Source organism: Oratosquilla oratoria, chromosome 25, assembly GCF_046742065.1.
Source record: "Oratosquilla oratoria isolate Oo_2021 chromosome 25, ASM4674206v1, whole genome shotgun sequence".
Lineage (NCBI taxonomy): Eukaryota > Metazoa > Arthropoda > Malacostraca > Stomatopoda > Squillidae > Oratosquilla > Oratosquilla oratoria.
Genome location: NC_134801.1, coordinates 57980754 through 57999526, shown reverse-complemented (window position 1 = coordinate 57999526; position 18773 = coordinate 57980754). Strand labels below are relative to the sequence as shown.

General features: G+C 41.1%; 1 protein-coding gene and 1 non-coding gene across 3 annotated transcripts in view; both read left to right on the top strand.

Moving 5' to 3' along the window:
- LOC143038971 (uncharacterized) overlaps positions 1-18773 on the top strand; it is a 43295-nt gene that overhangs the window by 12959 nt on the left and 11563 nt on the right. The gene's annotated exons all lie outside the window — the stretch shown is intronic.
- TRNAS-CGA (transfer RNA serine (anticodon CGA)) lies at positions 12422-12503 on the top strand. Its single transcript has one exon. It is a non-coding gene; the product is annotated as a tRNA-Ser (tRNA).

Below are 18773 nucleotides of genomic sequence, written 5' to 3'. Positions count from 1 at the left end.
ATCAACTCTGTTCTATTGTAAATTGAAATATGTGAATTAGAATTATTCATTTCGTTCAAAAGAAAGAAATCGTCATTAAGATCGACTAGTTTTACCCGTTTAAATATAATCAGGTGTGGTTCAATTCATTTTAACTTGTGAATTATTGAGGAAATATTTTTGTTAAGAATTATTATAAATCTAATATTGTACTTTACATGATATGTGTGTGTGTTGACATTCATGTTATATCATACTATCATAATGTTAAAGTTTTTTTGTAAGTTAATTACTGTACTGCAATTAATTTATATACTACAATATAAGATATTTTTTATTTCATTTCAGTTCTTCATACACAATTATTTTTTTTTTCTTAAGAGTCGATTCAGTTCAAATTAATTTCACCATTGAACCCCTTTTACAAAATAGGATCGATCTACAGTCTAGAGCAGCGTTTCTCAACCTTTATACCCTTGCGTAACCTTTAAAATAAAATGCATGTTTAACCCATTTAACTCCGATGACAAGATGTCTTGTCATTTGGTCAAATAAAACAAAAAATCATTAAACACCAAAATGTTTGATGAAACACCAGAAAAATATGACGTCAATCCTCGCTTCGCTCGCAGCGAAGCGAGGACTGACGTCATATTGTCATCGGAGTTTAATGGGTTTATAGCCAATATGAGTTCGCCTTGTTGTATTAATATATGTGGCCGAGGTGAATCGTGTGTTCCTGTTCACTTCTGCCATCTTTGTCGTTGCTACTGGCCTTGGCCAATTCTGGGAATCGTATTTCAACATCACATTCCGGAGACGCGCAGGTGTCAAACCCGGGTGTACCCCTTTTCCATACCCCTGCTTGTAGTGGGTGTGAGTGTTGGCACCCGTTTGCTCTCTCAAACGACAGCACGCATCCGTGGCAGATGGACCTCAGCTTAGAAGTAAGGTGTACCCAAATCTGTTGAATTTCCGGATAATTCTGTTATTATTTACACACGTTACTTAAAACTAGTGTGTATAAAAGCAAGAGAAAATATAAACTATACGTAGTGACCATATAAATCTGTGACCGGTCTTCATTCGGTGCCACCGGATTTTTATACCTACACTTAAGGTAAGTTTTTACTTTGGAATTCAAACGAGGCAGAAAGGGGTAGGATAAATGTGTTCAATATAAAATGTAGAAGCGTGGTGCGGGTGATAAGGATGGACAGAATGAGAAATGAAGTTAGGCATAGCTTGGGCATGCATTTGCAGTTTATCAGTGAGCGAACGGCACCTAAGTACTCGATACCGCCCAGGAATTGGCACGGTGGTGACGTCACGTGTCTCCTCCTGCGCATGTGCACCTTTGAGGAGACGCGACCAAAGGAATCCCACCCAGTATGCAAGTTTTAATTAGAATATAGTACTTAGTCCATGATCTTCTTTTATTACATAGATGGCACTGCACCAACCACTTGGCCTCACCTCCCAGTCAACCCCCATTGCTCGCCCCAATTCCCGCCCATTTGATGGTGCCTGGATCAGTCGTGCCACCCCAACCCCCTCCCCTTTTCATCCTTTTCCCTCCTTTGGTAGTCTCACACTCATCTTCATCATCCTCGTCCTCACCCTCGTCTTTTTCCTCCTCCTCTACCTTGTGATCATTATCATCATCATCATCATCTTTATCATCATCTTTATCATCATCATCATCATCATAATCACAATCGTCGTCGTCGTTATCATCATCAACATCATCATCACCATCATCATCATCATCATCATTATCATCATCATCATCCTCTTTATCTTTCTCTTCCTCTCCCTCATCACATCTTCCTCCTCTTCCTCACCTTCATTCTCATCCGCATCTCTATCCTTTTCCTCCTCCTCCTCTTCCTCTTACTGATCCTCATCCTCTGCTTCCTCCTCATCCTCTTCCTCTTACTCATCCTCCTTATCCTCCTCCTCCTCCTTTTCTCTTACTGATACTTATCCTCTTCCTCCTCCTCTTCCTCTTACCCATCCTATACCACCTCCTCCTCCTCCTCCTCCTCCTCCTCCTCCTCCTCCTCCTCTTAGGTTCCCTTCATATCTGAGTTCACGCTCTCTACCACTCGCTATCATAAGTATGACTACTGATGCCGTGCTGCCTGGTTGCGCTTGAACCTGCAAGTTCGGCGTGCTCTGTTTGCAATTAGAGACTTTCAAGACACCGTCACTATCTTATTGTTTTTTTTTTTTGTCTTTAATTTGTTTTAATACATACATATACCAAAGGCTTTTTTCCCCTTACACTGGGGTAGCCATAAAGAAAAAGGCATAGAAATCACTCCCACCCATTTCACTTCCCATATATTCCACTCCCCTCCACCCTCCTCCCTCCCTCCTATCTTGGCACCTCCTGGATGACGGGTCATCCCTGCATCCTGTCCACTGCCCTGGATCAGAAGCTGTGTCGCAAGACACAGCACATCACAGCAAGGCTGATTCATAAATTCGGCGACCCTCCCCCCCCTCTCCGTCCCCCCATGCAGGAAAGGAGAAGACGGGGAGAAATCCCTTCGGGCTGCGTCAAATTTTTTCTCATAGATACTTCCTTACCCCCCCATCCCCCACCCACTCCCCCTCATGCATCACAGCATCATCTATACACAACCCTTCTCCATTCACACCTATCTTGTGTCCTCTCCCGTCCTTCCTCTACAGACATTCCTCTCTTTTGTAAAGCCCATTTCACCCCATCCATCCATTTCATCCTAGGACGTCCCCACATATTCACTCCTTCCACCTCCGCCTTCCACACTTCTTTTACTAATCTTTCATCACTCATTCTTTCCATGTGTCCAAACCATCCTAATACTCTTTCATCCACCCTATCTCCCAACTCCCTTTCCATTCCTGTTCTCCTCACCATCTTGGCGAATTCTGGGGAATAGCGTTTTAACGGTGTGTCCGAAGTTGGACAGACTTTCCTTCCATGCCCATGCCTGCGCGCGCATCCTATGTGTTGGCACCCGGCTCAGACGAGTCAACGCAGACGTGGTGAACGGACCTCCTCCAAGTAGTGTGCGGATTACTTTGTTAGAATTATTTACACACGTTATTTGAAACTAGTTTGTATGAAGGCAAGAGAAAATATAAAGAAACAATACGTAGTGATCATATAAACCTCTGTGACCGGTCTTCATTCGGTGCTACGACCCATCAACTGTGACCACGTACCCGGTCATGTCATGCCATTGGTAAACGAGGTCAGGTTTTTCGATAGTGTCCGCTACGAAGGTGTAACCAAATCCATTCAATTTCCCAATCAGTGTGCTCATCATTTTGTTATAATTATTTACACACGTTACTGAAAACCTAGTTTGTAACAAGGCAAGAGAAGATACAAGCAAACAATACGTACAGTGACCATATAAATAGTTTGCCACCGGATTTTCATACCTCCACTTGAAGGTAAGTTTTTACTTTGGAATTCAAACGAGGCAGAAAGGGGTAGGATAAATGTGTTCAATGTAAAATGTAGAAGCGTGGTGCGGGTGATAAGGATGGACAGAATGAGAAATGAAGTTAGGCATAGCTTGGGCATGCATTTTCAGTTTATCAGCGAGCGAAGGGCACCTCAGTGGCCTTGACTCGTCGTTTTTCGCTCATATTTCCGAAATAACCATTCACATTAGCTAATTCACACCCTGCCCTCATTTTTGACGTTTTAGTGCATTCACAAGTGTGTTTATTTACGGCGTTTACTCATGACATCAAATGTCTCGCAGCCGACACCCGTGAGGCCAATCCTCCCCATTTCCCCCATCCTTCTCCCCATTTCCTCCCTCCTCCTCCCCATTTCCTCCCTCCTCCTCCCCATTTCCTCCTCCTCCTCATTTCCTCCTCCTCCTTCTTCCCATTTCCTCCTCCTCCTCCCCATTTCCTCCTCCTCCCATTTTCCTCCTCCTCCTCCCCATTTCCTCCTCCTCCCTATTTCCTCCTCCCCATTTCCTCCTCCACCCAATTTCCTCCTCCTCCTCCCAATTTCCTCCTCCTCCTCCCCATTTCCTCCTCCTCCCCATTTCCTCCTCCTCCCTATTTCCTCCTCCTCCTCCTCCTGCTCATCCTCCTCCTCCGCCAGACATTGAACTCGCCAGACAGTGATGCAACCACACGTCCACGTGAGCATACCACGTGTGCCGTCATTGTATTCTGCGGTTTTAAGGGTCGATATTGCTTGAGCAGACAGTGGAAATCGCCTCATTTGTGAAGTCTTGTATTTGTCGGCCTTTGTCTGATATTACTGTGATGCCTATGGGTTTTAATTTCCTGGTTAGGAGGTGAGTTAGGTCCGATGATGGTGCTATGAGGAGGATATTTTCATTTTTGGTTTGTGATTCTGAGATGCTTCTTTGTTTGATTTCCTTAGCTTTGTGTAGGGCTCGGTCGATGATTCCTGTTGGGAAGTGAAGTGTTTTGAATGTAGTGGTGATGTGGTCTATTTCGTCTTGAAGGTATACTGGGGTGCATATTCTTAGTTCTCTCAAGGAAGAATTCTATTAGTATACCACTCTTAGTTCAGTCGCTGTGGGCACTGAAGTAGTGTATGTAGTCGTTTTTTTTATGGGTTATCTGTAAACTTTGAATTTTGCTGTATTATTGTTCCTGATGATTAAAGTGTCAAGGTATGGGAGATAGTCCTGGTTTTCTTGTTGGACTGTTAATTGTATTTTGTGGTGTGATTTGTTTAAATTGTGTAGAAGGATGTCGGTGTTTGTGTCTTTTGGTATGATGAGAAGGTGGTCATCTACATACCTGAACCGGATGGTGCCGTTAGGGAGGAACTGTTTGTAGTTGTTTTGCTCTCGAATTTCCATTGGTAAGCAGGCGGCTATAGCACTGAGAGGCGATCCCATTGGTAGGCCTTTGTGTTGTCGGTAAGTTTTGCCATTAAATTTGCAGAAAGCGCAGTTAAGTCATTTTTCTACTAGTTGTTTGTAATCTCTTTTGTTGATTGGGAGGGTGGTCTCATCGATGTTATCTATGACTCTTTGTATGGCTGAAATGGCATCTGTCAGCGATAAGGCGATGACGCCTAGACTGATGAGTTTCTTGTTTGTAAAGTCTGTGGTATGGATTGTTTGTATGAGATCAGTGGAGTTTCTAATGTGTGTATCGCTGATAGTTCCAAGAGCTGATGTAAGGGGTTTGGCTAGTATCTTAGCTAGTTTGTGGGGGGCACTACCTATTCCGTTGGTATTTGGTCTCATAGGGATCCCTGCTTTGTGAGTGTTGGGAATGCCAGGTATCATTGGTGTTTTGGGATCATCTTCTTCCCAAGACACCAACGATACCAACGAGGCGTGGTAGCACGTGAGTAAAATAAAACTTAGACTCACTCTCGGAGAAAGATAAGCTGAGATACAGAGTAAAACTAATATTTTGACCACTGACTGTGATCCTCTTTGTATGTGTATATATATGTGAATATATATATATATATATATATATATATATATATACATATATATAATGTATATACTATATATATATATAGTATATATATATATATATATATATATATATATATATATATATATATATATATATATATATATATATATGATATGTATGGATGATGTGATGCATGAAGGGGAGTGGGTGGGGAATGGGGATTGAGGGAGTATGTATGAAAAATAAATTAGCGCAGCCCTAAGGGATTTCTCCCCGTCTTCTCCTTTTGTGCATGAGGGGACGGAGAGGGGGGTCGCCGATTCAATGAAGCGGCCTTGCTGTGATGTGCTGTCTCTTGCGACACTGCTCCTGACCCAGGGCAATGGACAAGATGTAGGGATGACCCGTCATCAAGGAGGTGCTAAGATAAGAGGGAGGGAAGAGGGTGGAGGGGAGTGGAGTATGTAAGGGATGGAATGGGTTAGAGTGGTTTCTATGCCTTGTCTTTTGGCTACCTCCTGTGTAAGGGGGAAAATAGCCTTTGGTATATGTATGTCTATATATATATATATATATATATATATATATATATATATATATATATATATATATATATTTATATATATATTTATATATATAACATTTGATTATAGTTAAGAGGACTTTGGGAGACTTGCTATATCCCCCGGGTCAGGTTGTACACATGATGTATTGGAATTACCTATTGGACTGGGAAAACGCTCCTGTCATCTTCAAATCTGAGTGTAGTTTTAGATGGAAATTAGTAGAATTCTCTGTACTTCTCTCTTTCCGATGTGTCTGAAAGGACCTGTGGTCTCCAGAACTACTCGTCTTGCGTCGAACTATTTCTAAGTGAACTGCCATGACCCCGTTTTCTGTGAATCACCTGGACAACCTAACCACAGCAAATGACAGGCGTGAGGTCAATTATTTTTTGTTAGTTCAACTTTGTTCTGTTTTAAATCGAAATGTGAATTAAAATTATTTCTTTCATTCGAAAGAAAGAAATCTTCATTAAGATCAACTAGTTTTATCCGCTTAGATATAGATAAGTTGCGGTTCAATTCATTTCAGCTTGTGAATTATTTAGGAAATATTTTTGTTAAGAATTATTATAAATCTAGTATTGTACTTTACGTGATATGTGTGTGTTGACATTCTTGTTACAGCATACTATCTTAATGTTAAAGTTCTTTTAAAGTTAATTACTGTACTGCAATTAATTTATATAGTACAGTACAAGATTTTTTGTTTTCATTTCAGTTGTTCATACACAATTATTGATTTTTTTTTCTTTTCTTCTCAAGAGTCGATTCAGTTCAAATTAATTTCACAATTGAACCCCTTTTACCAAGTTTCTTTGCCAGTCAAGCTGTCAGGACATAGATTTAACCTAAAATTAGGTAGAAACAATTGCGCACTTCTCTTCCCGTCCCGGCCACGACCTCCCAAATGCCTCTACCATTTTCTCAGCCCGGGCCTTTGTTTCCATAATTATTTCCTTGATTCCATTCTCGGACTTGTTATTCTGACTCCGCCTTGCTATTTCATTCGCTTTCGTGGCGTCCCTCCCTCGGTATAGCGAAGGGAGTGTTTAATTTGAATTAGAAGACAGGAGTAAAAAAAAAAACAAAAAAACAAAAAAGGAATAATGGAGGAGTCTGCAGGTGACCGTTATGCCTGTACCAGACAGCTCCATAGCCCTTGCTATCCGTCATCCCCATCCATAGTTATCAAATCTTCTCTTAAAAGAACCAGTCGTTTCAGTACTCGCTACATGGTTACTAAGTCAATGTAAACTTAAATAACCGAAGAATGGGTGTTGCAGCTACACCAGAAGCTCATCCTATGAAGAAATTTCATGGGAACAGGGGTGATGTATAATCCAATCCTTGGGTAAACATTCTATGTAATAGAGGCGCGATTTTATCAAAATATAAGAATTGAGTGCAAAATACCATAAGACTTTGGGTAAACATTCTATGTAATAGAGGCGCGATTTTATCAAAATATAAGAATTGAGTGCAAAATACCATAAGACTTATACAAGGAAGTCGGTAGTGTAGAAATTGTGATCAAAACAATGTAATATGTATTTGTGTGGGACGAGAAATATAAACTTTCAACTCTTCGTGTTATGTGTTTTCTACATTTTGCCCCGAACTGTCGCCAAAATATTTGATAATTTATTGCTGTACGTGTCTTGGAGGCGGTTGAAAACGAAATACGAGTAAATATCTTCCATGTTGGAAGAAAGTAGAAGGGAAAAATATATACTCCGCAAAGAGTATTCACAAACCGAATATAATTGTCTCGGAGAGAGCAAAAAAAGTCCCCAAAATGCAACCCGGACACAAAGAGATGGACAGAAATAGCCATAACACTTAGTGACTTACCCATACCCGTCCCAGATAAATAGAATCGTTTGGCAGCAGATAGAATAAAATTGATAGAAATTCACGCGTAACGGTTGCGCGGGTAGTTCTCCCGGCACTCAACGAGTGCCTTCACTGATAAGGCTGAATATTATCACTCAGTGCAAAATAATTGTTTAGTAGACTAAAATTAGTTTACACAACATAGACACAATATCGATAATCTCATGATATCTACTCCCCCCCCCCCATCCTGCCTCTTGGTCACGGGCTCCGCTTAAGAATAAAATCGTTAGGCATTGTCTAATAGAAATCTTCAAAGGTGACACGACTCAGGGGTGGGGGTAGGGAGTTCAAGACTGAGAACTTTTAATAAAGTGTTACTGGAGCATGAGATCAGCCACTGAAAATATTAGTCGACAGTCCTAACTTTTCAATATACCTGAGGTTACCTCCCTTGAAAGAACTGAGTGGAACCGTTAGGCGTTAGACAGAATAGTCTGGAGTGTGTGTGTGTGTGTGTGTGCGTGCATGAGTGTTTGTGTGTGTATGAGTGTTTATGTGTGTGTATGTGCATGAGTGTTTATGAGTGTTTGTATGTGTATGAATATGTGTGTATGAGTGTTTATGTGTGTGTGTGTATGTGCATGAGTGTTTATGTGTGTGTGTGTGTGTGTGTGTGTGTGTGTGTGTGTGTGTGTGTGTGGATTGTATGACCATGTAGTGAGCGCTGAAACTATCAGTTGTTTTAAGAAAAGTTGAGATAACTTCATGGATGGAGGTAAGTGGTAAGGGGCATGGAACTGCTTAGTGTAGGCCTTAGGGTCTCTTCCAGTCTCCTTCATTCTTATGGTCTTATACATTAGGTGAGGTTTGATTCCTCAGCACCAAAACCTCCCCTTGAGAGGCTTTATTCTGGCCAAAATCAGTTTATTTAATTCATCAGTGGTAAGAGCCGTGAGAACACAAGAATGGAAGAGACTGCAAGAGACCATAAGGCCTACACTAGTCAGTTCAGTCCCTTATCACCAGTCATCAACATCATCAAAGTTATCTAATCTTTAAACAACGTATTGTTTCAAATCTCACTACACTTAAAAAGTCTGTTCCATTCATTAACTTCTCTGTTGGTAAACCAGATCTTAAAACTATTTCCATCTTAAGCGTAAATTTGTCCTTCGAGTCCTATATTACTGTCATTAGAAATCTGGGTCGTTCAAATTCGTGCATTGACTTTGGTGTTGTGGGATTCGAACTTGAGTGGTCATGAGGAGTTGTCCTTTGCCCAGGCAGTCGTAACACGCAGGGTAAAGGTTGCATTCTGTCCGGACGAGTGAACACGTGACAAAATCCCAGAAGACAGAACCCCAATCCGCGTAACAGACAAAACCCCCGATTGGAAAATTCGGGGTGGGGTGTGGGGGACATAACCTAACTTAACCTAACCTAAGAAACCTGGTCCGAATCCTGCCACCAGCAAAGTTGAACCAAGGGCATTGTTCATTAAATTCCACGCTACAAAGCCATCTGTGAGGGGCACCGTCCTAGCCTCCCGATAGAGGCGAGTTTGTGATGTTAAACCATATGATTATCATCATCATCAAGAAACCTAACTTAACCTAACCCCACCTGCAGATTGCCAGTGGGGTTTTGTCCGGGTATGACATTTTCACTGATTGGGATTTTGTACGTTCATGACAAAGACCGCGGCAACGGTTATAGAGGGACGCTCTTTCATCTTAATAAAATCATCAGGCGTCAGATAAAGTGAAAGGGAACGCACCACACGGTACGGAAGGAGCTGATTGAGGATGGAATCTTTCAACCTTGCATAGTATCTATTCTAACCATTCTGTCGGTAATTCCCATTTCTGAATCATCAGATCTGTGGCAACACGCCACTGCTGAAGTGTCCCCTTAACGCGTATAGCTTTATTGTAGATAAAATTTGTAATCTTGGTAAAAGCATTGTTATATATCAATTGTAATCAATACTGTATATTTTAAATATCGTATCATATTCAAGGATGGCCATTATAGTATGGAATGTATTTGTATATAACATTATTTGCATAGTCTGTGCAGAGCATTAATGTATTCGTCGTGTATTATTTATGTCATGGCGGACGGGCGATTTAGGAACAACGCATGAAAAAAATTCTTACATTAATCCTTAACGTACGATATTCATTTACCATGATGTGGTAACTCCTTATCTGATCTATCAACCCCAGTCCCGCTGAAGCAGAGCTGGGACACATCCAACCCTTCAACTCGCAACTGGATTAAATAAGGTGAAGGTCCCTGTGCTCTATACGCGACTAGGTTTCTCAAAGTTGAATGAACTCATCAGGCGGTATTCTGATAAAAAAAACAACAACAACTATGTGACCCTAGGCATGGCCGCGTCTGTTGGGATGGGACCGCGATCACACACACACTTGACGTGTTATGTATAGCATATGATCAGTGTATATAAACTGTTGGTATGTTATAGTGTTGTACTGTTGTCGTAAATAATGTATAAAAAGCATATGTACCAAAAACATGCAAGTTATTTAAGTTAAACTGCAATTATGCAAACCCCTGTAAAAGAATCACGCGTCAAGTTCGCATGAATTGGCTACGATCTGTAAGTCAGTCGAGATTCGCAACTTTTAAATCACAGTTCTCTTGGGCGATGTCCCTTTGTTTAACATCCTGTCCCACAACAGGGACTCTCTCTCTCTCTTTCTTTCTCTCTCTCTCTCTCTCTCTCTCTCTCTCTCTCTCTCTCTCTCTCTCTCTCTCTCCTCCGCCTCCCTCTGTCTCTCTCCTCTTCCTCTCCCCCTCCCTCTCTCTCTCACCCTCCCCCTCCCTCCCTCCCCCTCTCTCCCTCCCTCCCCCTCCCTCTTCCTCTCTCTTTCCCCCTCCCTCTCTCTCTCTTTCCCCCTCCCTCTCTCCCTCCCCTCCCTCTCTCTCCCCTCTCACTCCCTCTCTCTCCCCTCTCACTCTCTCTCTCTCCCCTCTCTTTCTCTCTCTCTCTCTCTCTCTCTCTCTCTCTCTCTCTCTCTCTCTCTCTCTCTCTCTCTCTCTCTCTCTCTCTCTCTCTCTCTCTCTCTCCCTTCTCTCTCTCTCTCTCTCTCTCTCTCTCTCTCACTCTCTCTCTCTCTCTCTCTCTCTCTCTCTCTCTCTCTCTCTCTCTCTCTCCCTTCCTTCTCTCTCTCTCTCCCTTCCTTCTCTCTCTCCCCTTCCTCTCTCTCTCTCTCCCCTTCCATCTCTTCCATCCCACACTCCCCTTCCCTCTCTATCCCCTCCTTCCTCCCTCTCTCCCCTCTTCCATTTTCTCCGCCTTCTTTCTCCTCCGCTTTCTCGCTACCTCTCTTTCCCCCTACCCTCTCTCTCCCTCTATCCACCTCCTCCCTCTCTCTCCTCTCACTCCTTCCTCTCTTTCTCCTTCCCCTTCTCTCCCCATCCCTGTCTCTCCTTCCTCCCTCCCTCTCTCTCCCTCTCTCCTCCCTCTCTATCACTCTCCTTCCCCATCCCCGTCCCGTCACTATCACACACACACACACACACACACACACACACACACACACACACACACACACACACACACACACACACACACACACATACTCCTATGTGAGGTATTGACAGCATGATATGCATCAAGAATGATGGTGTCTATGCTGACCCCTTACGGGTCAGCATGCCTTTACGATTGGGGAGAAGATAAGGAAAACATTACTCGTATTATCTTATTGTCCAATTATTAATTTAGTGTCCTTGCCCCCTCCCCCCCATCTTCACCCTATCCCTCCCTCCCTCACCCTTCTTTCCCTCTCCCTCCCTCCTCCCCCCCCGCTCTCTCTCACCCTGTCTCTCCATCTCTGTATCTCTCCACTTTCCCATTCTTATCTCTTCTCTCTTTTTCTCTCTTTTTTCCTCCATCTCCCCCATCACTTGTTCCTTCCTTTCTTTCACTTTCTCTTCACTTCCCTCTCACCCTCTCCCTTCTCTCCCTCTCTATCTCCCCGTCTCACTTCACTCAATCTCCATCTCTGTTTCTTGTTCCTTTCTCCATATATATATATATATATATATATATATATATATTGATAAGTATTTTAGACAAATTATTTGGATGATGGAGAACGTAAACACAGGGGAAGGCTCGGAACCCTAAACACTCTAACGTTCTACGCGAACGAAACGTTAGAGTGTTTAGGGTTCCGAGCCGGCCCCTGTGTGTACGTTCTCCTGCATCCAAATAAGATATATATATATATATCTATATATATATATATATATATATATATATATACATACATATATACATATATACATACATACATACATATACATATATCCCTATAATCCTCTCCCTCTCAAACCGCAAGATGTAGAAGAAAAGTCGGCATTGTGTCAACCAGTCGGTAGATCATACGCTGATCGAGAAGATATGGATGAAGCAAGCGAGTCAGAGTGCGCTCCATCGTCCCAATCGCCATGACCAGTGCTGCGTGAAGCCAGAGTGTGTAAAGCATGCGGCTTCTATACATAAAAAAAAACACTATATATTATCCGTTGAAGGATTAAATCGGAAATTACATTCCCAATATGAACTTCGAGCTGTGGTGTCCGAGAGGTTAAGGAGATGGACTCGAAATCCATTGGGCTCTGCCCGCACAGGTTCGAATCCTGTCCACAGCGTGGAGGATTTTGTCCAACGTGGTTTTTCACAACGTTCGTAATGTAACCGTCAGGAAGGGCGTGCATAGGAAGTGGAGAGTGTGCGTGTACAGGATGCTGTGTGTAACAGGTGGCGCCTGTGACTAGTGCGATAAAGGACTGAGAGAGAAGACAAATGCGTGCGTCAACGGCAAAGTCGCTCTACAGTACAGCTGTTCACGAGTCGATTGGTCGGGTAGTTGCTTCGGCGCTCAATAGATGGCGCCACGGGTTTCTCGCGAGAGACTACAGACGCATGCACGCACGCACGCACGCAAGTAAAGGCGAGGCTACAGTGAGGGTTCGTATTTATGGAAGAATAGCGTACTAAGCATTGAGAACACAGCAAAGATCGTCTATATACCAACGTACCTATTTTCGTAAATAATAAATGTCACTTTTCGTCAGTCGTCTTTCTTCACATTTGTAAATATGAAATACACAGTCTCCCTCTCCTTCGAGCCCCCTTTCCCTTGACCTCAATTTCCTTGGCTTTCACTCTCTCCAGCCCTCTCCCTCAATCCTTACTCCCTCCTTCTCTTCCCTTCCCCTCTCCCCCTCCCCGCCCTGCCTCGATCCATCTTTCAACCCTCACGGCCTGACTGCCTAAGCATCTGAAGCGTGTGTGTGTGTGATATTAGGCCTAAATTCGGGATAACATAAGGGTCACACTCACGAACATAAGAGCTGTTGTTGCGAGGTCCCCCACCCCTCACTCTAACCTAGGGATTTGGCGTGGGGTGGGGGGAGGCGGGTAAATGGCGGTGTCGAGGGCATGGAGCCTAGTGTGAAGTACCCAAGTAAGACTTCTTGTTGCTTTCTTGTTTCTTTTTGCTTCTGCGCGGCACGAACGGTGACATAAAACAAGTTCGTTGTTAATTGAAGGCTTGTGTGTGGCCTCGATATAGAAGAGTAGGGAGCTTAAATGGAAGTATTGGCAAGGCTCCACACGACTAAAATGGGGGTAAATTTCCAGAAACACGCAAACACGTACATTCCACAAAAAACTTGCATTGTTCAATAGTAACTAACCAAACCTATCATAACCATACCATAGAAGAAAAAATAAATAAATCTTTCAAATACAAAAAAGAAGCGAAAATGTGTTTGCGTGAGATAGGAATTGTATGAAACTTGTCAAGGTAAATACCTATAATGATAAGTTCTTTCTAAAGGGAATTTTCAAAATTCGGAACCATTAATAGAGTGTTTCTGGTGTACGGAATGTCCTCCATGTCCCGAATATTAGATCAGAATTTGAAAAAAAAAAAAATCCAAGTTCAACCAAGTCAACTTAATACCCCTGTTCAAACATTAACCTAGTAACTTTTAATTTACTGTAAATATATATATGTTTATATATACAGTAGCGAGCATAAGTTAAGGGACAGTAAAACACTTTCTGAATAAATCTTTCTTGTAACTTAAGTATTTAATCAAGAGACCTGTAAACTGACACAGATTTACATACACTTCTAGTATGAATTCTGATGAAGTTTCAAAGCAATAGATAGACCGGTTAGTAAATAAGTAGAAGAATAGTATAACAGTTACATTTCCATGTAGTGCAAAAGTTAAGGGACACCATAAAAAAATATCAAGAGTATCAATAATTATTGATACTCTTGATATTTTTATATGTTCACCAATTATAATTGGTGAACATACCCTTGTTCTGAATAACCTCATTGCATCGTTTACCACAGGAACCTATTAATGTTCTACAAAACTCCGGAGTCAACTTTTTCCACTCTTCTTCCAAATATTCCCATAGTTTGTCCTGTTTTTCTGGATTTTTGGCTTGCGCACGTTCTCCAATGATCTTCCATACGTTTTCTATTGGATTAAGATCAAGGCTTTGGGCTGGCCAATTCATAACTGATATCCCCTCGTCCCTCAAGAATGTGGTAACGGACTTGGCTTTGTGGCAAGGAGCATTATCTTGCATGAAAATGGGTGATTGTGCAGCTGCAGCTCGTAAACTTGGTAGAGCATGCTGTCGAAGTAGCTCCTTGTATACAGCTGCATTTACTGTACCATGCAGGCGAACAAGCGGTCCAGGCCTGGCAGCAGAAATGGCTCCCCACACCGTCACACTACCTCCTCCAAATTTCACTGTCTTTTTGACGCACTTTGGAGACAACCTTTCACCTAATTTGCGTCTGACATACTTTTTTCCATCAGACCCGATCATATTAAACTTGGATTCATCACTGAAATGAACTGTAGCCCACTGTGCGTCCGACCATACATGTTCTTGGGCAAACTGAAGACGTAGTTTTTTATTTTTCTTTGAGATCAAAGGCTTCTCAGCAGGGACACGTGCCAACGAACCAGCTTGCTTCAGTCGACGTGAAACCGTAAATCGAGACACTGTGCCACTGGAAGTTTCACCCATCTCGCGAGAAATTTCAGCTGCAGTCTTAAAACGGTCCTGCATGCTCTGTTTCACCATCATTCTGTCCTCTCTCGCATTGGTTTTTCGAGATCTGCCGGTCTTTGGCAAAGTTTTAACGTTTCCTGACTGTTTGAATCTAGCTGCAATGCGTTGCACGATACTGCGAGATCTCCCTATTGCACGTGAAATCTCTGAAAGTGATAATTCATCTTTGTGTAAAGACACAATGCGGTTTCTCTCTGCTTCAGCACTTGTTGACGTTTTGCAGGCGCCATGATGGATTTTAAGGTGTTCCAATAATGTACAAGCTTAAGCTATAATTGGCTTGATGCAGAAAATCTTATAAATCCTTACAAATAAGAGCTAAATTGACATTAACAAGGTTTTTGGTTGCATTTTTTGATGTGTCCCTTAACTTTTGCACTACATGGAAATGTAACTGTTGTACTATTCTCCTGCTTATTTACTAACCTGTCTATCTATTGCTTTAAAACTTCATCAGAATTCATACTAGAAGTGTATGTAAATCTGTGTCAGTTTACAGGTCTCTTGATTAAATACTTAAGTTACAATAAAGATTTATTCAGAAAGTGTTTTACTGTCCCTTAACTTATGCTCGCTACTGTATATATATATATATATATATATATATATATATATATAGAAAACGGGAAGGCTGTGAACAAACAGCTGAATCCTAGGAACGATCTATACTTTTATTTTCAGTAAGTACATGAATTGAGTATAATTCTTACACAACTTGTTAATATGACAGAACCTTTTGCAATACCTCTGGGGTTATTCAGGCACTAGTAATACCTGTAATAGGTATTAGGTGTCGCAACAAATATCACGAAGCTGAGTTTATCACGAGACAGCCACGTGAAGGACCATTGTATACAAGAACATAAAAATGGAGGAAACTGCAAGGGACCATAAGGCCTACACTAGTCAGTTCCGTGTCCCGTATTACCAGTCATCCTAATCCATAAAGTTATCCAGTCTTCTCTTAGGCCCCTTTCACACTAGGCAACTAGTGACGGTCACTAGTTGCCTACCGTTATCTTAAATTTAGCCTTTCACACTACGTCACTGCGGTTGCCCGGTTGCGCAACAGGTTATGGCTGTTGCCCGCTCCGGTAACAAGTGACCGTCACTGGCAGTTGCCGTCACCGACCGTCTCTTTTTCTTGACCAGCAAAGCCAACAGAAGCACCTCCTCCATTCATGCCATTCTTTCGAATAATGTGATAATGAGAAAGGATTCCACAACTCGGTGACAGTCACTGGTTGCTTGCAGTTGCCCGAGACTTTCACACTAGGCAACTAGTGACGGTCACCAGTTGCCTAGTTGCCAATTGTTTCAGCCCTCATTACTTGGTTACCCAGTCATTAACCACTATTGGTAAACCAGTTCTGTGACAGAGGAAGGATATTTATTCTGTTCTGTGGTGCGCCAGGTGATTTTATTCAGTTACAAGGGACTCCATAAGGCGGTGATTCCCAAACTGGTGGTAAATTACCCCCCGGTGGTGAATTACCCCCCAGGGGTAAATTAACCCCCCGAGGGTAAATTACCCTTTGAGGGTAATTTAACACATTTTCGGGTCGTAATGGAAGTGTGACAAGAAAAAATGATAATAAGAATTCTGAAAATCAAGAAGCCAAGAAGTCCTCAAGTGGCTTTAAAGTATTTAATTCCATCCATCCCACTGATGTTCTCTACCTCTTTGGCGTCTTTAGAGATGCACAAAGTTAAGATACAATAAATAAACAAAAATATTTCTAGTATTCTAATTTAGCCACATATATATATATATATATAATATATATATATATATATATATATATATATATATATATATATATATATGTACAACACTGAATGGGTTCCAGTGAATAGTGATACATCTTTATCAACCACAATGCACTTTAATTCTAAGCCATCAGCATCGGGAGACTTGATGGAAGCCAACATGCAGAAATTGAAACTCAGTACGGCCAAGGACTCGAATCCGGCTAGCGAGTGACAAGTGCTAAGGACTTAACCGATTGCTCTATCAAGAGCCGCACTACGTTTCAATTTTTGCATGTTGGCCTCCATCGGGCCTCCCGATGTTGATGGCTTAGAATTAAAGTGCATTGTGTTTGATATATATATATGTGTGTGTGTGTGTGTGTCTGAGTGTGTGTGTGTTTCAATGTTGACTACATTATGTGAAAGGAGTAACATGTTTAATGTGGCATGTTAAATTGGGTAACAAGCTGAAGAAGTTTGAGAACCAAAGGCTTAGAGGGAAAAGTACATTGATGTACAGAAGTGGTGAAGATGTGATTGAGGTATGGAGGTTGCACTTTTTGACAGCAACGGGAAAAACCACCAACTGATGACCTTATGGCCCATGGGAAGAGAGATAGATAAGAGAAAACGGTATGTTTATATGTAACCTTAAAATTTCTTAGCAGGAATTTGTTTTATTCGTTACATATGATGGTGTGTGTGTATATATATATGTATATATATATATATATATATATATATATATATATATATATATATATATATATATAGTTAATACCCCTGGTTTAGGGGATAGTTTAGGTCGAAATTTCGAAAAGCTATTTCTGAGGGATAACCCTTCTCTCATTTTAGTTAGAAATTATACCTTTATTTTATCCCAATTCATTTTAACTTTACACTTGATGAGTTGTCTTGACAAGACGCCAAGTCCTAACAAGAAGAGGGTGAGCAGATTAGCTTTATAAGGTTTGATAAAGATAATTGGCGGGCAGGATATGAAAGAATTCGTCGTTGTCTAAAGCCAGCGGTTTTTTTTTTTTCAAATTTTGTTTATATATATATTGTTCAGTAAGTTTGTCCAATAATTCTTGAATTGGGGCTTTTTTCCGTTGTTGTGGTACACTCGTTTAAGTATGAAGCCTACGGTCTGGTTTATGGGGACATTTGTGGAAAGAATTTCTACATCTAACGAAGCGATGGTTGCATCATTTGCGGGAGGGGAGTGACGTAAGATTTCTAGGAAATCGCAGGCTGAGGAGAGGGTGTACATGCTTGCGACGTGTGGGTGAGGAGCTCATTTAGCTTCTTTCCTATGGGATATGTGGCGCTAGGTGTTTGGGAAATTATATGTATACATATATATATGTATATATATATATACACACACACATCACTGTCCAGTAATGTCGTAACACATTAATAAATACACTAAAAACCCACTGTTGATTGGATATAAGAAAAGAAAGGAAATAACGATTTCCGTATATTTCGATCACTTGCTGTGATCCTCTTGTCTTTGTATTCCGCTTGAAGAAGATCACATCAACTGATCGAAATATACGGAAATCGTTATTTCCTTTCTTTTCTTATATCCAACCAACAGTGGGTTTTTAGTGTATGTGTATATATATATATATATACATATATGTATATATACATATATATACACATATATATGTATATATATATATATACACATATATACACACATATCTATATTATATATATATGTATATTACATATATATATATATAAATATATATGTGTGTGTGTGTGTGTGTGTGTGTGTGTGTGTGTATAATATATACACAAACACACACACACACACATATATATCACTGATGAAAAATGTAGCAACACATTTGTAAATCACAACTGATACAACAGTCAGAAGACAGGAAGAGTTGAATAAGCGAATCTATACATTTCGATTGCTGACTGCAATCCTCTTCAGTGGTCACTACAATACGCACACACACAAATATATGTGTATATATATATATATATATATATATATATATATATATATATATATATATATATATATATATATA